Consider the following 21,154-nt stretch of genomic DNA (forward strand, 5'->3'; position numbering starts at 1 on the left):
TGATTGTAATCAGAAATTCTTTGGTATTCATATCTTCATTTATTTTGTATTGAATGGAAAACCACAAAGAATTGTCAAAAAGCCAAATTGGATATAATTCCACACCAAACATAAAACAAGGGTGGACAAAAGTATTGGCACTGTTTGAAAAATCATGTGATGCTTCTCTAATTTGTGTAATTAACAGCCCCTGTAACTTACCTGTGGCACCTGACAGGCGATGGCAATAACTAAATCACATTTGCAGCCAGTAGAAATGGAATAAAGTTGACCCAATCTCTGTCCCTTGTTCTTGTGTGTACCACATTGAGCATAGAGAAAAGAAAAAAAGACAAAAAAACCGCTTGAGGACTTGAGACTCAAAATTGAGAGGAAGCATGAGCAGTCTCAAGACTACAAGTCCATCTCCAAAAACCTGAAGGGTTCCTGTGTCTACCGTGCGCAGTGTCATCAAGAAGTTTAAAGCCCAAAGCACTGTGGCACCTCCCTAGATGTGCACGGAAAGGAAAAATCGAGGAGCCAAGCCTTAAATGTTTTAGGAGAATGTTCTCTGGCCAGATGAGAAAAAAGTTGAGCTTTTTGAGAAAAGGCATCAACAGGGAGAAAGAGGCCTTCAAAAAAAGAAGATGGTCCCTACAGTCTAACATGGCGCCAGTTCCCTGATGTTTTGGGGTTTCTGACAGAATTGCAGGGGTGGCAATACTTTTGGCCCCCCACTTTAGATCAAGTGACTATTCAGATCTATTTAGATCTATTTAGATCAATTGACTATGTGACTATCTTCTTACATTTGTTCTCCATAGTCTTCATTCCTTCTAAAATCAACTATTCAGATCTATTTAGATCTATTTAGATCAAGTGACTATAATAATCTTCTTACATTTGTTCTCCATGGTCTTATTCCTTCTAAAATCAACTTTTAAATAATGTGAGGAGCTTGAAGGTTTCTTGGGGGAGTTACCAGATCCCCTCGGTACTGCTGGTTCAAAGGCTGTTACACTTTGCTGGAACACTTCCCCCTCCTACTGTGTGCAAAGGGAGGGGGAAGTGCTAAGGGAGCAGGGGGAATTGGGAATCGATCCAGCACAGTGCAACTGCCTGTGAAGTTACACCATGGTGGGGTTCTGGTAAGAGCCTCTAAAGTTACTACACAAAGGGGCTCTTGTAACACCCCCAAGAGCCCTTCAAGCTAATTAGCATAGTTGCATTTGAAAAGTTGATTTCAGAAGGAAGGAGGCCATGGATAACAACTTTAAAAAGATTAACACAGCTGTGGTTCCTGGATCTATGAGTAAGTGTCCCTTGTTTATCATGATGGATTTTAATGGTAGATATGTTTTACAGGATTGAACCAAATTCCTTTTTCCTGGATCGTGGGGGACACCAATCAGACCTACACTGCACACCTTGTTATACCCTATCCTGTGGACAACCCTTTTTAAGAAGAAAATGAATTAGATGCTATAATTGATCTTGCCAAAGAGGCGTATCCCTTTAAACTCTGATACTGGTGACCTGATTGTACTTCAATCACATGCACAAAACCTTGTGCCGAAACAGGTCGCAAACAGGGTAATGCTTGTTGCCCAATTCTTCCAGGTTGAGTCAGAAGGAGTGAGCGCTGTCACTACCATGTTGTTTCAGTTGTGAGACCTTCTGTGGGCAAAACCTAATATCAGTTAATACAGCACTGCTGTGTATGTTGCTATATGGAAAAGAAATAAAAACGTTTTTTAAAGCTATAAATCTTAATAAAACCTAATCTTCGTCTTCCGCTCAACAATAACCAGTTCAGTTTATGGAAATCAAGTGCACCACCCATTCACAACAAAATAACGGAAGGGCTGTTTGTGGATTTCATGTTTTTAATGCATTTTTGAAGTGTAATTTATATTGCATTATAGACTTCTCTTTCCTTTTAATTATTTTTCTGTTATATTTTGCAGCATTATTATTTGCTTATTGTGTGTTGACATTACTTGCCGAGAAAATGAATATGTATTTCTCTGGGTGATTTTGCTTTTTCAATAAAAGTGAAGTGACATTTGACATGTCACAGTGGCATTTTTACGGCACCGTTTGTCTGCATTTTAATTAGCCGCTCTCTTAAATTGTTGATAATTGTGTTTATAGTATTTGCCTAAAGACACAAAGACAAAACAATGTCTGTTATATTATTTAGAAATTACATATCATCGACAAGTAGCTGAGGAGGGCACCGCGGGGAGGGTTTCCAGCTTATCGCAGATCAGATGCGGTTACAAAGCAATAATGAACATTGCGAATCAATTCTTCTGAATGGCAATAAATCAAAGTGAATATGAAATTGCTCCTCGTCATTGACCTCTGGTGTAATGAGTGTGTCTATTATATCTATGAGAAGATAACCACCACACGCCTGCATTGTGTTGTATTACATACACCTACTACTCCACATTATGTTCTCTGAGACACAAACGTTCCAAGACTTCTGCTTGATACATGATGAAAATTTTAGAGAGGAAAATGTTAAGAAAAGGAGAAAGAATTGGGGGAGATTTACCAGTTCCTTGGAGTTCACAGAAAGTGCATTGTCCGATGATATTGCACTGTGCCGCTATTCACTAAGATCTTGCGCCCGATATCCTGCATGTGTCGCTCCCCGCTCAGGTCCAACGGAGTTCACCTTCTTCTTCCTGGTGTATGTAAGTGCTTTGTTTTGCGACACAATTTAAATCTTAAATCCCACGCTCAGAACGAATCAGTCCGATCGTCTGCCAACACGCCCCCCGATTTCTGTCGCATGAAAGCTGGCACCGCTGTGCCAAAAAACGATTGCGCGGGACACAATCCCAGCGCAGACACCTTTTAAATACCTGTCAAACCAGCGAACAGTACAAGAAAAGTGCAATCCACGACCCTTAGTAAATAAGCCCCATTATGTTAAACAAAATCTACCATCAAAATAAAATATGGATAAACCAAATGCACTAATTTATTGTTCCAGAAACTTTGACTGGGCTTATTTTCTTATCTTTTGTTACCCATGGCCTCCTTTCTTTCTAAAATCTATTTTTAAATGTATGCTAAAGAACCTGACGGGCTCTGGGGTGTTTCTAGAGCCCCTCATTGTTGCACATTAACAAGCTGTTACAATGAGCAGAAGATGTCTCACCCAAACCCCTGTCTTTCTTCCTCCTCCCTATGTCTGTGTAATCTAGCAGGAGTGCAGGGAACGGGAGACCTTCTCTGCACATTGTAACAGCCTGTGCATCTGCAGTACTGAGGAGCTCTGGAAACATTCATCGGAGCCCTTCAGTCTTATTAACATAATAATTTTAAGGCCATGGATAACAAATATAAGAAGATCACCACAGTTGCCTTTTTATGAAAAATCTTCTGTGTTTGGAAGGACTAATTGTTAATTCCAGGATACTTGGAATTGGTTTGGATTGGTTTGATTTTGGCATTAACTGAATCATGGATGATTTGCTGCAAACAAATCATGGATGATTCACTTACTTATATTTTCATGTTTTCAAAAGCACAGAAGTCTTCACATCAGGCTGTTTTTGGAATGTGTGGCACAATATTTAAAGGGAAATTATCACTAGATTTCACCCCTTTAAACTACTACACCCCTAAGGTAAGGTCTGCAATATTCTTTCTAGAATTCCCTCTTTCTTAAAAAATCATAGCCATTTATCTACAATAAATTTCCCTAAAATCATGTGATAATGACTTTATTTTGCCTGAGATGAGTCAAGTTTAGAGGCTTCAGGCGGAGTGTCACTTCAGGCACCTATATCTGCAGTTCTATAGTACCTAGAAACTTGCTTTTAGTGTTATAATGATGATGAGTGAGTTTTGTTCAAACCTGGTTCAGTCGCTAGCTGGGATAGCTCAGATAGAGTGCCACTTAGTATGTATTCCTCCCAGAAGTGGAGAGAACTTGGATCCCAATCATTCAATCATTTATGGCATCTCCCATAGAGCTGGAGACAACTGCAGCTGGAAATACTGTAGGTTTATATCATTATAACAACTATATTTATGTTAAAAAAGTTGAAAACTCATTTTGGGTAAATTTTTACTCCAGCGGTAAACTGCCTCATATTTAAGTGTACAAGTAGGAGAAGATCCACTCTGTGTTTGTGTGCGGGGCACAGTATGGGGCTCTATATGTTATTCACAGTTTTGTCAGTTTTCGGCGCTAAGTGCTGCTTCCCCACAGTTCTGCTCTTTGATGTATGTTTTGCATAATCTTTTGTACCACTTTGGTGTCTGACAGAAATGTTTGTGTTAGCAAAACTAAAGTCTGAAGCAATAAACCCAGAATCATTTGGTCTTGTATTAATAAATTTTAAGTTTACCTACTTATTCTTAATGTCTGCTCATTGGTGCAATGGAGGTTTGTTAAAAGAAATATATATGTTCCAGAGCCGTCCTTCCTTGAAAATATTATAACAATTACATATTTTATAATGTCTTCAGCTAGGTAGCACAAATATGTCACTACAAGCCTCATATCATTTGTCATGTAGCCTTTTTTGAATTACTGTACTAGATAGTTATACAAGCAGTCCCCGAGTTACGTACAAGAAAGGGTTCTGTAGGTTTGTTCTTAAAGGGGTACTCCAGGAATCAGCATGATTCATATACAAATGTCCCCCTAAAATATAAGCTAATATGTAATTAGTTGTTATTTACTGTAAAATGTTGCTCCCCTTAGCAGAAAATGCTGGTAACTATAATGTAGAATTAAAATGCTACTGGCCCTTTAATCAGTCCGTTAATTTCCTCCGCGCGGTCCGTTGTGGCGCGGACACAGGACAGAAGATGGCCGCTGGTCACATGTCCACATCCCATGTCCTGCACCTGCCTGGGCAGGTCATGTAATCACCACTTATTTTTGCTGTAGTGGGTTGGTTGCAGTGCATCCAGTATGACCAGTGTTGTGGTGAGGGCAGTTACACATCATTACTATGGTAACAGAGCAGGAAAACCTGTTAGATCATCATTGGGAGCAGAGCATAAGAAGTAGGAAGAGTTAATGAGAACTAAAGGATCTTGGGACTTGTAGTTTCCAGTGGCGACCATCTTGGTGATAACTTTAGAGAGGCCATAAAATTTTGTGAATCATAAGATCAAACTATTTAAGCTCCATTTTGTGAGTTTTGTTAATTTATTTATAGCATCAAGGGTTTTTGTATCAGACATTCACATTCCCAGAATACCCCTTTAGGTTGAATATGTATGTAAGTCGGAACTGTATATTTTATAATTGTAACCCCAGCTGTGACAATTGGATTAGCCTAAGGCTAAAGTACAGTATGTAAGTCGGGTGTTCTTAAGTAAGGGACCGCCTGTAGTAGAGTAAAAAATATTCATCCCCTTTAAGAATTATTCTCTATTTTTTTTATCATGCTGCTACTGTATTATGTTGCATAATAGGAAATCGTAATGTTACCAATTATAAAGCATTTACATGATTAATACCTTTCAGTGAAGAAAACAATATGCCATTTCTGTGTAATGATATAAATATGACTCAATGCATCACTTGGAGGCTGCAGTGTTAAGCATTGAAAAGCAAGTGAAGGAAGAATGAGTGACAAAAGTACATTGTGGTGATTTCACTGACAATGAGCTGATCACAAGACATTTTCAGCTGCTAAAGGATGAAGAAATCAGTTGCGTGCAGCACCCCCGCAGGAGAGATGATGTATTGCACAATTCCGAAAACTATATTATCTTCATTTCCAAATACATTTTTCACCCTGAAAAGCTGCAGAAAAAACTGCAGAAAATATTTTGAATAGTGTATGGAGAGGTCAGTCCTGCCCCTTATTTCCGGAACTACTTCCCTGACATTTAAGGCCCCTTCCACACTTGCGTTGCAGATCACGTCAGAGTTTGATCAGGGTGCGATCAGGGTTTGGTCAGTGAAAAACGCACATTTTGCATCAGAGTTCAATCAGTTTTCAGTCAGAGTTTGTTCAGTGTCTCAGTTTTTCACGCACGTTTTCAAAGCAATTTCAATGAGTTTTTCACGTGCAGAAAATGCGCGTGAAATGGACTCAGGACTGAGCTTTATCTTTTCTATGGCAATTGATGCGTGAAAAACGCATTGCACTTGTATTGCACTTGCAAGTGTCTCAGAGTGCAATGCGTTTTTGATGCATCTCCATAGACTTGTATGGTGCGTTTTTCACGCGCGTGACTTGCAAAAGTAGAGCATGTCGAGATTTACACGCGCTTTAAAAAAACGCGCGTGTGTGCATGAAAAAAAATGCAAGTCTGAAAAGACCCATTGGTTACAATGGGTCAGAGTGCAATGTAAGTTCTGCGCGTCAAAAGCACGCGCAGGAAATGCACGTGGAAAACGCAAGTGTGATAAGGGCCTAATTCTGGAAGAACAGATTGTAATGTGTGTGTTTTACAGTTTGTGACATGTTGTTGTTTGCGGTTGTTTGAGGCTTTACCTTTCTTACTAGAAATTAAATGTGGATCTTGGGAGGAACTCGACACACCTGAGGATCACACTACTTGGTTGGGGTGTATATTAAAATATATGGACAATGTTGCTGTTTGCTTGAACAGGACTGGTCAATGAGTAGAAATGCGGAACAATAAAGCACATTTGATTGATGCTGTGCCCCAATATTCATTTGTTCAAAAACTTTCATCTTCTTATTTCAGAGATGAACAATTGCCACAAGACTTTTTATGTACAGAAACTCAAACTTACCAGATGGGCCATAAAAAGGGCTGAGCGGACTCGTTCAAGTTCGAAACTGGAACAAAATGTAATAATTGGTTAAGTTAGAAGAATTCTGAGAGAGGAATCTCATATTTTGATACAACCTCGTTATGAGACAACAGTTTATCTCTAGACATCAGGTGCTGCAAATCAAAAGCCATTTCAGGTCCTGAAACCGCAGATTGGAAGCAGGTAGAAGGGACACATCCTTTGTTCCCCAATAATTTTGATGCTAGTACCATACATAGGAAGTGATTCCAGACTTGTAGGGACCATAACATACATACAGCCCATGGCCCATGTTAATCTTTCTGACACAAAAAATGTGGTTCCGTTCCGCTCATCACTATGTATAACCTTTTAAGCAACTGTCCAGAGGCTGAAAAACATGGCTGCATTTTTTCTCCAAAAACAGTACCACACCTGACTATAATTTGTGTGGGTACTGCCGCTTCACTGTATATAGACAATTGAAACTGAGCTGCAATACCGCATGCTTTTGGAAAAATAGACATGTTTTTCAACCCTGACAACAACTTTCATTTTCATAATGCAAAAAGTAACAAATCCCTAGTGAAAAGAAATAGTTCCCACCCTCTTGACTAGTGTGATATAATTCATATGTCTTTCCAGGGACCATATAACAAGCTGCAAAATTAATAAAAAACTTCAAATTTATCAGGGGCTTAATGGAAATCAACTGTCATAGGTCCTTCAGCATTTTTTACTTGTTGATACTAATAAGCTTTCACTTATGTACCCAACTACCCAAAGAGCTGTGGGCTATCATGGCGTACAGGGAGTTGCAGTTTTAAAATTGACATAAAACATAACATTTCATGGGAGTTGATATCAAGCCATTTATCACACCGGTGCAGTGTACACCTTAGTTATGAATAGGGACAGCTCTCCTTATAACCTGGGAACATGACCTATGCAATCATCACTAGAATATACACCAGCAGTGGAGTTGATTTTAGCAAGTCAATGAAACCCATCGGAGGCTGATGGCCCCACCTTCTCCCCATCCCCACCCCATCCTATTTTTGGAAAGTGATAAAACCTTTATTTTATTTATCAAAATGAGTGGTCTTTTGATATTCCAAAAAGAGCACATACATACCCATCAATTTGTTTAGTTTATAATAAAGTATATGTGGGTAAGTAGGGTTTTGTTTTATTTATTTTATCTTAAACTTGATAATATAGTATTTTTCGGACTATTAGGCGCACAGGAGTATAAGGCGCACCATCAATAAATGCCTGCTAAAACATCTAGGTTCATATATAAAACGCACTGGACTATAAGGCGCACCTGATTATAAGGATGAATGGCCAGCAGGTGGCAGACCTGTGCACAGTTCAAGGCAGCTGTTGTCTGTAAGTGTGGTTCATATATAAGGCGCACTGAACTTTAAGGCGCACCTTTGATTTCTGAGAAAATCAAAGGATTTTTTGTGCGACTTATAGTCCGAAAAATTCGGTAATTATAATGTTAACCTTTGTTCCCAAGAGTATTGCAGAGCATTTGATTTTCTACTAGAATTGAAATATAACAGATGTTCATTTATGTGACCTTTCTCCTCGTACAGTGAATGGCTGACATCCACTTACAGTATCTCTATGTTATCATCTTTGTGCCATTGAATATTAGATGTGCGGTGATGCATGGCGTTTTGCTTTCATTGTACTTTCTTTCATGACTCAATTGGAATTTGTTATCATTGCCTGAATGTGTAAAGAGTAAATATTCTTTAGTTAACTGATGCCAATTGTCCTGTTACTATGTGGCACTACAGATTTTGCGCACTGCAGTCCAAAGACAATGTGACATTTTCTGTCCACATTTTGGACATGCACTCGTCACATCTCTCCAATTTCTCATTTTAATTACTAAAACCGGAACCTTCCATTCCTGGATTCATTTTTAGACCCAGTACCAGGAGAGTTACACATGGTGCACCTTCCAAATATAGAATTATATATTTGAAGGTTCATGTATCAGATGTTTACATGTTTTGTCCAGCGCTGTTAGTAATGAGCGAATCACATAAGATTCAATTCTTAGAAGCATTGTTGAATAGTCTGAAACTAATTGGCACAAACCAATGTTGATCCAATTGAAATTAGTATATAACACCCTCTAGTCCTCTTGATCACAATTTTTTCAGATTTTTCTTGGGCACAAGCTATTTTAAACATATATGTATTATGTAGACTTAAATAGCATCTACCACCAGGATGAAGGACTGTATGCAAATGAACCTGAGGTGTTCCAGGCTCCATAGTTGTTTATACAGCCTAGAGCCCCTCAGGCTCATTTACATACAGTCTTTCATCCTGGTGGTAGATGTCTTTAAAAAGATCTAAAGTCACTTTTATAACATTTTCCAGAGTACCTTCTTCTCTATATTTGCATACAATGGGTGCCGTACAAGACGTAATTTAGTCCCATTTTTTGGTGATGGAAATTGTGACTACTCTGCCCTCTCTTTTTGGGAGACAGTGGTGCAAGGCTGTGTAGTGGGCTGTCATGGGGCTGGGATGCCTCATTGCTATGCACTAGATATAGCCTGTGCAAGGTTCAGGTGCAGCTGTACCCCAGGCAGGTCCTGAGCTGGACGCACAATGTGCCCGGCAATTGTACCCATGCACCTGGATATCTATTAAGAGCCTCCTGATAGATCCAGTGAGTGCCGGAAGGGAGAGGGGTTGTTGTATCATACGCTGGTGTCCACCCATCCAATATAAGTAATTTATGAGTAATAGCAATAAAAATAAAATGATCACAACAGTAACAGCTAAATGAAGTAGATGAGTCCTTGACTTGGATGTGAGGTTAAATGAAGGTGTAGACACCATTGGACAATTCTAACTGAAGACATCATCAAACATAAAGCAAGAGATAAGATTGATGAAGAGAGCGGAGGGTTGTTAGAAGTAGGGCAGAGCAGGGTCGAAACAATAAATATAGTTAAGAAGACTTACTATGTGAATTGCGGCGCACAGCAAATGGCAAAGTGCGAACGTCAAATTTTGAACATTTTGGGCCCAAATATTGAAGCAACTTTGTCAGATGCAGAGACTAAGGTCACTTGAGAAAGAAGACATGTCAGGGTAAAACTAACGTGATTTATTGAATGTCCTTTGGAAAGTGCTGTTCATCCATTACCCTCTATGTCTGTAAAAGTATATTTTTGAGTTCCTTTTTTCAGGAGAGGTGCTGTGTTGTTACTACACGTATTAACATTAGATTTAGTGATCTGTTATCAAACACTGCTGTTTTTTTAATTGAGATAAAATTTGGGGGGAATTTATGAAGACTGGGTGCATCATGCAACAGTCCTGACATTCTCCCCAGGAGGGCACAAAGGGGCGTATATACTAAGATGCTCCATATATATCATGCACAATCCTGCCTGGCATACAACTCAGCTTTAACCTGCAGCAAGGAGTACTTCAAAAATTACAACAGAAGATGCAGTGAAAAGTCGCAAAAATGACAGAAGTTGCAGAAATTAGACAATTAAACTAGCAGAAATAAAGATACACGAACCCCATTGAATCAGGGCAAGCAAGGGCTTTTTGGCTCGGTAGAGGCGTTTAGTAAAGAAATGTGTATGTCGCTCACTCCTTGACTTACAGTGAGGTCTTTTATTTTGGAAAAAAATGGACTGATAGATGCCACCTCGAGGGATTTGTAATCTAGTGAAAAAAATCAGGATCAATAAAGGAAAGTAGAGTCAGAGAACTACTTGTACATAACATTATGCATCTGGTGGTGTCCAAAAGTTTGCTGGTTAATTAGTTTAATTATTTTATTGTTATAGAAGATGCTAGTCTGAGTTGGCCATTGTTGAATGACAATATACTTGTCAGAACTCACAAATTGTACTGAATGGATCAGGTTTCAGGCTTCTTGCTGGAAAACCACTCCAAGAGTTGCCTGTGATTGACAGCTGCCTTTCTGATCTTTGGGAAAGCTGGGTGTGTCTTTGATCTTGCTTTGCCTGCAGCTGCGGTTTGAGTGATGGATGGCTGAGCCAGTCAGTGCTGGAGGTAGTGTCCATTTCTGCCTTATATTCTGCCCAGCCCTTCATTAGGTGCTGGTTATTGCAGTCTATCTGTGTATCTCTTGTGCTCTTGTTATCTTTGTTTGCTATTCTGTGTCTTGACTTCTGCTTTGCCTACCACCATTTAACATAATCTCTAGAAGTTATCTGATTTGTGTTTCCCATCTTTTGTTTTAGATTGTGCTTCTGTTCTTTTGAAATATATAAAATCTACTGCATGTATTACAATTTTTATGACAATAACATACTGGTGTGTCCTCCCTCTGGCAGGACCTGCTCTTCTTGTAGCTTGTTATGCCCTTGTTTTACCAAAAAAAAGCTTCTAAATTTATGCAAATAAGCTTGAGGGGCCCCAGGCTCCATAGCTGCAAACTGAGCCTGAAGCCTCCCAGGTTCATTGGCATAATTTGCAAAGCTTTTTTTGTAAAAACAAGGCCACATGAAGCTAAAAGAAGAGCAGGTCCTGCCAAAGGGACACAAACCAGCATATAAGTGTGCTTGGTTTACAATCTTTGATCCAGCTAATTTTTTCAGCAAATGCATTTTAATGTTTGTATGACGAAAAGTTATACGATTTTCCAATTTACTTTCTGCATCAATTCCTCCTGGTTTTCAAAACCTCTGCTTGCTGTCATTCTTTAGAAAGATTCTATGTTTACTTCCAGAGGATAGAAATCTGTCCCTGGTCATGTGATGCCACACAGGTGCATGAGCCATAAGTATCACACAGCTCTGATTACTCTCTCTGATATAACGAGCCATGCATCTGTGTGACATCACATGACCATGGACTGATTTCTATCCACTGGAAGTAAACAAAGAAGCTTTCTATAGAAGGACAGCAAGCAGAAATCTAGAAAAACAGGAGGAATTCAAACAGAAAGTGTATTGGAAAATTGTCTAACTTTTTATTATACAAAAAATAACATTTATTATGATTTTATTGGATAATAAAGAGAATCTTACTCACCTAATGTAAAATGAATTTTTCCTATGCATCCTAAGAAGCATTATATTGTAAATGAATTTTAGATTGCAAAGATCAAAGTACAAAACATTGGATTTATCAAGTAACTATTGACATAGTTACCGCTGGCAGTGGTAAAAATAAGTTCACAAAGCAGGTTTTTATGCAAAGTTTGGTGCATAAAACTCTTTATTGTATCGGATTGAGCTACATAATATTTGTCAAATGTATCTGGAGCCAGCTCCCCTCTGATTACAAGGACATACGCATTACTGTTAGTACAAAAGATACTTTTACGGAGCTGAACAAAAGGAAACAACATGCCACTTATTTCAAACATTTTAGTAGATAATTTACCACAATATTCAATCCAAATAATTGACTACTCATTGTGTATTTGGAAGGAGTTTAGTTATCTTAAAATGTTGCTTAAGAAACTGCTGTCAAAATGAATACACCAGGCCTTGAAATAAGTTCTATATCAGCTCTGTAGTATAAATCCACTAAGATAATGCCATGTACACATATGCTACAGTTACAAAATGATATACAGTGATATACATGAAATAAGTATTCCACCCCTTAGTAGAAATGGCTTTTGACCTAGTGCAGCCATAAGGTCTTTTTGGGAATAATGTAACAAGATTTAGGGATCCTTCATTCTTCTTGGAGGATCCTATCCAGGTCCCTCAGGTTGGACGGTGAACATTAGTGGACGCCTTTCCCCGCAGTTGGCAGTGTGAATGAGCCCTTAGTTGCGTAATTGCTTAGTTTGGCTGGACAGCCAGTTCTCTTATTCCATCCTCTCCCCCTTCAAAGATGGAACAGCGGTAAATATTGGTAGCAGCCAGTGATTAGCTGCTTCCGATGATCAGGGTCTATATATGCTTATATGAACAGGTATTTCACTGAGCACCTCCCAGAGCATGTCTTTTATGGATTTCATAGCTTCCACAGTGTTTATTGCAGAATGGGAGGCAGAAATGATGCATCAATCTGCCAGTATATGTTTAGGGATACCTTCAGTGTATACGGTGGGTGTATACACTGAACATATAAAATAAAATGTGGTCTGAAAGTAGCCTTGATTCTGTATTTGTTCTGTAAGCATATTTTTCAACGATAGGGTGCAACAGGAAGATTTGTACCATGTAATCCATGTTGGAGCTCCTAATAATTGACATTAAAAATGGATGCAAAAGATTACTCAATCTGAGTATTAACACTTTGTTATATATTTTCTATTAAATTGATTGAATCATGAATTAATTTAGATTTTAGGCCTCATGCCTATGAGTGTTTTGGGGGCCGTGATCTGGCCGCAAAATTGCCGTTCACATAACGGCCCACATGGAGGTCTATGGCACCAAGCGACGGGTGACCAGGCTATATTGCTGCTGTGCAAAATATGGGAAACGTACCTTATGGAGAAAGGAGGGTTGAGGAGCTCTCAACCCTCCGCTCTCCTGGATCTAGACCATAACCTGGGCGAGCACACTATCATGTGAATTCAGTAAAGGAGGTCTTTAAGAGGTTTTTAAAATGTGAACAACCTGGCACCTCACCAATCAGCTGAATTGATTCCAAAATCTGAAAAAATAGATACATTTCAGATTTTAGATTAGAACAGATTAAAGGGGTTGTACTCCCGTCCCCTGTCCGAGCAATGTATCAGGCTCTATATAAGGGACAGGAGACAGGTTTGTGTGCCAGACCACCCAGAAGTTAGCGGAGCTTCCGTTCCCCTGTAAATAAGTGAGCAGAGATTTCTTTTTTTAAAAGCCCTCCCCAGTCCGGCTGCTAAATTTTTATACCAGTCGGACAACCCCTTTAACATTAAATATAGATCCATTTATATTGCAATTTCTTAGAGTGCATACTATAAAGGTGAAGAAGAAACCTTTCATTTCAGCAAAGTATCCTCCATCTCAGAATCATTGAAACCCTACAACTGCACATTCCTTGAGAGATAATGGATATCATTAGCAGCGGCGCCTGTCTTAAGAAACTTGAAAAGGTTCTGATTGTTTGTAACAGCTTTGCTTATATTAACATACACATTAATATTTATAAATATTTCACGTCATGTTAATTTTTCATATAAGATGATTTATAGACTATCGCTCGGCCCTGGGCGGGGGCATTGGCAGACTGTTTTAAGAAGTGAACGGATACAGATTCTTTTGTAAAGAAGTTGCTTCTATAAGACTGTATTTAGAATGAATCATTTTGAAACCAAAATGCCTTATAAGTAAGTAAATTACCCAAACCTTGCATATAGTCCATTAGCAGTTTAAATAAAACATAAAGAGAGGCTTATATTGATCCATTTGCTGCATATTAAAACTTAGTTCCCTTTTTAATGTAGTGAAAGTGATGCTATGCTATAATTTACCTTTCAGAAACCAAACAAATAAAAGCAATTTTATGCTAATGTGAAGTATTACTCTTATTATGTTACAGTAGAAATATGCTTTTTGGTTTCCAGAAAAGTGAATTCTAATTTTATATTCCATTGTAAAAGCAGAGCTGTGTATGCAAGCTCCATGTTTCCTCATAAATTGCATAAAATCAATTAAGAGCTTTGGATATTGAGGTAACAATATTTCATTGTATTAGCATTAATCTCTGTTTGTTTTCTATCTTGTTTGGGCAGAGGTACATTTCTAATATTTATTGTTCAATTGTCTAATTGTGGTGATGGATGCTCTGACTACATGTAAAGACACATACGGCTGTGGTCTGCAGTTTAGAGAAATCTGTTATGGCTGCAAATGCCCCAACACAACTTTAACCCCTTACGCTCTGCGCCGTAGCTCTACGGCGCAGAGGTACAGGGAAAGTATGAAGAGGGCTCACGGGCTGAGTCCTCTTCATACAAGGGTGGGGGTTGTTGCATATTGCAACAAACCCCCACCGCTAATAACCGTGGTCGATGCCTGCACCGATCGCGGCTACTAACCCTTTCATTGCCGCCAGCAAAGTTGCCGTTGGCGCGCCATCTTTATTCCGATCGGCGAGCCCCCAAACGTCATCGGGGGGGGGGGGGGACGCCGATCGGTTGTCATAGTAGCCTCGGGTCTTCGTTTGACCCGAGGCTATCTGGCTTCTGCAGATTCGTTACAATGAGCCAGTGGCTCATTGTAATGAATGAGCTGCAAAAATGCCATATATTGCAATACAGAAGTATTGCAGTATATGGTAGGAGCGATCTGACCATCTAGGGTTAATGTACCCTAGATGGTCTAAGAATTAGTGAAAAAAAAAAAGAAAAAAAAAGTTTAAAAATTTAAAAAAATTTATAAAATATTAAAAATTCAAATCACCCCCTTTCCCTAGAACTGATATAAAACATAATAAACAGTAAAAATCACAAACATATTAGGTATCGCCGCGTCCCAAAATGCCCGATCTATCAAAATATGAAAACGGTTATGGCCAGCGGTGACCTCCGAGACTAGAAATGGCGCCCAAATGTCTGAAATGCGACTTTTACACCTTTTTACATCACATAAAAAATGGAATAAAAAATGATCAAAATGTCACACACACAAAATGGTAGCAATGCAAACGTCGGCTTATTTCGCAAAAAATGACACCTCACACAGCTCCGTGCGCCAAAGTATGAAAAAGTTATTAGCTTCAGCAGATGGCAACATTTTTTTTTCTTTTTTCTACACATTCGTTTAATTTTTGAAAATGTATTAAAACACAATAAAACCTGTATAAATTTGGTATCACCGCCATCGCACCGAACCAAAGAATAAAGCTGAGGTGTTATTTGGAGCGCACAGTCAAAGTTGTAAAAACTGAGCTCACAAGAACGTGACTTTTTTTTCAATTTTTCCACATTTGGAATTTTTTTTCAGCTTCGCAGTACACGGCATGTTAAAATAAATAACATTACGGGAAAGTTAAATTTGTTACACACAAAATAAGCCCTCACACAGGTCTGTACACGTAAAAATTAAGTTATGTTAAGTTAAGTTATGGATTTTTGAAGGTGGAGAGCGTCCTTAAGGGTTTAATAGAACTAATTTTCATCTCCATTTGTGTATAGTATTCGGTGTTTTTTCCACAGTGTCTACACTATTATAAATTAATATTGCATTTTGTGTTGGATTCTTAACAAAATCTGTTTCTAGTTCAGTTTGTTCTACTTAGGTTAAATTTACACAAGGTGTACCTGCCGTACCGTAGCACAGCGAGCACACATTGGCGTGGGGAGAGGAGGAGGGGGTTAGTGCTGTCCCCGCCTTTCTCCACAGCGATGTGGCTATGGGACGGTATGGTGTGCTCCCGTATGGCGCCGTGTGCTCATTGCCGTGTATGGGGGGCACATATATCTCATATATACATCGGCCGTCTATAAGTCTCCCATATGGTCATGTGAATATAACCTTAAATATATAAAAAACATGGGTGGCATCCACCAGGATGAAGGATTGTGAACCATACACATTTGGAGACACTGCTGAATTGTGACCAGTGAGAGAAAAGAAGGAGATCTCAATAGATAACAACCAAATTGCTGTCTGGTTCCTAAGACCACTCACTGAGCATTTAAGGAGCAAGAAGATAATGTTCAGTTGGCTGTTCACCTATGATTACAAGGGTTGGTTTTCCATACAGATTATATTATCAGTAGAATTCAGTGAAAATCTGGAATTTGTTTCATGCTAGTGATTAACCCCTAGGCACACTTGACGTAAAAGTACATCCGTGTGGGAAGCTACTTCCCACAAAACGGGTGAATTGTTATGGTGGACTTCTGGCACTGGAACATATGCAGGGCCGGTGGAAGAAGCAGTGGGCAGCAATCATGACCGAGGCATGTAAGGCGCTATGGATCGGACCCCTCCGTTTCTCTTACTGATGTCTGCCGAGAGCCCTGGGACTTCCGGATCAGTCCAGCAGTCAAACCCCTTCCAGGTCTAAGTGTAAACTGTCTCCACATGCATCTGTGTGCTCAGACAGTTTACACTGCACTACAATACTTTAGTATTGAAGTGAAGAATCTTGGACTTGAACCAGCAATTGCAGCACCTGTGGTTACAGTCCAAGTGTCCAAGTTAAATAAGTTAAAAAACAGGGAAAGGCATTTAAAAAAATAAAATGAAAAATAAAACTCTCTAAAATGATACATTCCCACATAAAAACCTGATGAAGTATAAAAACACAAATACACAAAAAAACTCACATGTTTGGTATTGTTGTGTCCATAACAATTATATGAATCTGAATAACAAAACAGAATCATTATTGGACCCACACAGTGATTGCCATATGATTTTTCATCCATAGCCTTAAAAAATGCTCTATAAAATTGATCACAAAATGTTATCCAAAATAAGACAGCTAAAAAGAACAACTCTTGCAAAAAAACAGTTAGGGGCCTTTGTTATACCTTTACAAAGATGGTGATGCTAAAATTAAGAGGATTTTTCCTTAAAAGTGGGTTTTCATACATTGAGGGGTATAGTTTCCTTAGTGACACAATTTATGGTGTTTTACTATTATTTAGGCCTTTTGCATTCACTTGAAAGTTGAGCAGGTGCCTCTAAATATAGGCTTTTGCGTTTTTTCCAAAAAATTTGAAAAATCACACCAAAATTCTAAGCCTCTAAATAACATTGTAAAAACATGAGTGTATGCATAAAAAATGCCAAAATAAAGCATCTATTTGGAAAATATAAGTTATGAATTAATTTGGGTATATGAGTATCTTCCTGAAAAGCTGAGAATCGCTCTAAATTTTTGGCAAACTAAACACAACAGATATCATCCAAATTGATAAGCTAATTTGAAGCACAATGGGGCAGATTTACTTACCCGTTCCATTCGTGAAGGTAAGTGCAAGCTCTGCGACACTTTTTTAAAAAAAATGTGGCGGTTTTTCCAAATCCGTCGGGTTTTTGCTTGGCCACGCCCCCCGATTTCCGTTGCGTGCATGCCAGCGCTGATGCGCAACAATCCGGTCGCGTGCCACAAAATCCCGGGGCAATTCAGGGAAAATCGGCGCAAATCGAAAATATTCGGGTAACACGTCGGGAAAACGTGAATCGGCCCTTAGTAAATGACCCCCATTGTGTCATGAGTAAACAATCTTTTTTAAAATCCCCATGGCATGTTAAAGCGTTCCAAAGTTATAACCACTTATATTGACACACAGCAGATTTGAAAAACAGGTCTGTGTCCTTGTGCGGAAAATAAGCTGAGTCCTGAAGTCCTGAAGCAATTTTCACTGCTTTTTAGGGGAAAATATGTTCAGTTTATAGTGATCTGTGATTAAAATTGATATTTTACAAGACAGGTCAAAATAGATCCAGAATATCTATCCTTTTGTTCCCAACCTATGAACTTAGGTGACGTGATGGACATTATTTTGATGCTACAATCCTTCCATTCCTCTCCACTGTGATTTACTGTGATTTACAGAAAACAAACTACAGATACTTACCCTGCTTCTTTTCATTCCGATTCTGGCACTGGTTTTCTTTAATGTTGACATGCCGGGATCACCTAGTAAAAAGACTTATAATTAGCAGTCAGGAGCGCGGGGAAAAGATGTCTGCCTGCACCTCCATCTGTGAATTCACGCTTCTTGTGTGACATAACCTCCCTCTCCCATGCTCCCAAGGCATGCATAATTAGCAGCCTGGAGCACTGGACGTCTTTCCCCGTGCACCGACCTGCTAATTATAAGTCTTTTTTTTAGGGGATTCTGGCTTTTCAATGTTAAAGAAGATCAGCGTAGGATCGGAATGAAGAGGAGCGGGGGGATGTATCTGTAGTTTGTTTTTTGTTAATCACCGTGATTGTTTTTCTTTAATGTGTGGAAGTAAGAACAATCATCACTTTGAAGACAGTGTAGTGAAAAAACCAAGCTACTACCTCCAATTGCTGTCCATATTGATCACAGAAAAAAAAGTGTCTTCTTTATGTTGCAAATGTACCACAGACAAGTTTCCAATCTGCCCACACTTCTCTAGTATAATTTATTTTTTGTCCTGTTCACATTGATCGGGCTCGGCATAGATCTTGATTTTAAAAGTATGAAATTATTTTTATTATAATGACAAGTATGATAGCAAAACAGTACTGTTCATTTAAAAAATTTGAGCCAAAGAGGCATACGCCCGACCTTGGGTTTCCCTGATTCCAGCTTCTTCCAGGAACAGGACACAAAACAGGACACAAAAGAATTGTGAGAGAAGTGTTGGCAGATTGGAAACTTGTCTGTGTTCCATTTGCAACATAAAAAAGACACTGTGGGTTTTTTTCTGTGATCAATCTGGACAGCAATTGGAGGTAGTAGCTTGGTTTTTTCATTACACTGACTTTTAAGGTGATTGTTCTGGACTTACACCTGTGCCGTAGCTCCCTCACTAGGACTGCAGCTATACAAAATTCTACATACAATGACTTGGAGAACAACTTTCAGATTTCAGTTCAGTTTTGGTTTCTGGGTGTTCGAGTTGCACATTCCAACAATCACACAATGTGAGTTGGATGCATCAACCCACTCATGGGCAAGAAACCTAGGTGCGACTTTTAAACAAAACTTGCATGGTACTTACCACACACTAGACAGGCATGTTAGTCTAAATGGCACAAGCCACAATTAACACAAGGCAAAAACACTTAAGGAAAGCCAAAACAGAATCTAGACTATTGGAAACACTAGAATGAAAATAGATAAATCCCTCCATTAGTTTAACCTACTGTACTGGGGGTGTTTTCTGTCACAGAATGCCAGAATTACTATTTGCTTCCAATTTAGATTTCTGCTATAACCTGTGCTATTATCCTGGTATAGACTACAGTAAATTTAGCCCGTTTGCTATATTTAGCCCCTCCACCATGCCAACTTTTCAAAAAAGCGGTGCAAGGGTGGACAAAAGTCACATTTTCCTGTTGATGGTGAAATATGCCATTTACCTATCAGATTGGATGTAAACTGAATCCTAATCATGTCGTTCAGCAATTATTTTAAGTGTAAGGATCAAACTACACGGCCAGATTGTTCATTATTGAAGCATTTTTCCTAGTAAAATCTGAGTCTCATTTCCCCTAGTTCTGTGCCAGCCCTGCCATTTCTCACTGCAAACACTGATTAATATGATGTGAAAAATGTGCTTTCTTTTTAATGGTTTCTAGCAATAAACTTATCACAAGCAATCTCGCCCATGTAATTCTGCATTAAGATAAACAAGTCGTGGTAACTGCATAATAATACCATATTGATAAGATCCATAATGCTTGAAGCAACCAAATTAAATGCATAAATTACAGTTAGTGGTGAAGCCTCATTTCTACCATATTCTTGCTTCTACTTGTAGAATCAAGTACCAGTGCAGTCATTAAAAATGGACTATACAAATTTATCAAAAAACTGTTCTTTTATGGTTTATTTTAATAATTTGGGGAAAAATATATATTTTTTATTTTTTTCAAGGTCATGAAAAATGAAAATCTTGAGCAATGATTTCTCTAGCGCATATTTAGGAACTTCTGAAGGCCTGGAAAATATTGATTTAATCTCCAGCCTATGAGAATCCAAAGGTAAATTACATTTGTGTGTGTCCCTTGTCAAAAAAAAAACGAGGCAGATCTGTGAAAGATAAGTCCTGAAAAATGGATGCTGATGCTACAACCTCCCCGTTTTTGTTTTGTTTTCCAAAATTCAATGAGCTTCAATAAATTATGACTATAGAGAATCTCTCATGCAGTATGAGACTTGTCACATGGATGGCGAGCAACGGTCTACAACCTGCATAAGACATTCACAAAACAAGGGGATTTACTTTCATTAGCAAAAGGGTTTTGGCTTTTAGGCCATGTAAAAAAATCTTTAGTAGAAATCAAACAATACTGGAATAGTAAGCTTTAAGGGTGTAACATTTGAAGGTTGTTAGATGTTATGAATAGATAGTGACTAGAGATGAGCGAGCACTAAAATGCTCGGGTACTCGTTATTCGAGACGAACTTTTCCCGATGCTCGAGTGCTCGTTTCGAGTAACGAGCCCCATTGAAGTCAATGGGAGACTCGAGCATTTTTCAAGGGGACCAAGGCTCTGCACAGGGAAGCTTGGCCAAACACCTGGGAACCTCAGAAAAGGATGGAAACACCACGGAAATGGACAGGAAACAGCAGGGGCAGCATGCATGGATGCCTCTGAGGCTGCTTAAATGCACCATTATGCCAAAATTATGGGCAACAGCATGGCCATGACAGAGTGACAGAATGAAGCTAGATAGCATCTAAAACATCCAATAATTGACCCTGACACTATAGGGGACGGCATGCAGAGGCAGCGGCAGCAGCGGAAGGCTAGAGAGTGGCATGGCGACATACCCTAAATGGACTC

General features: G+C 38.9%; 1 protein-coding gene across 1 annotated transcript in view; it reads right to left on the minus strand.

Moving 5' to 3' along the window:
- TENM3 (teneurin transmembrane protein 3) overlaps positions 1-21,154 on the minus strand; it is a 1,383,253-nt gene that overhangs the window by 852,211 nt on the left and 509,888 nt on the right. The gene's annotated exons all lie outside the window — the stretch shown is intronic.

The sequence above is a fragment of the Engystomops pustulosus genome, chromosome 1 (assembly GCF_040894005.1).
Source record: "Engystomops pustulosus chromosome 1, aEngPut4.maternal, whole genome shotgun sequence".
NCBI lineage: Eukaryota > Metazoa > Chordata > Amphibia > Anura > Leptodactylidae > Engystomops > Engystomops pustulosus.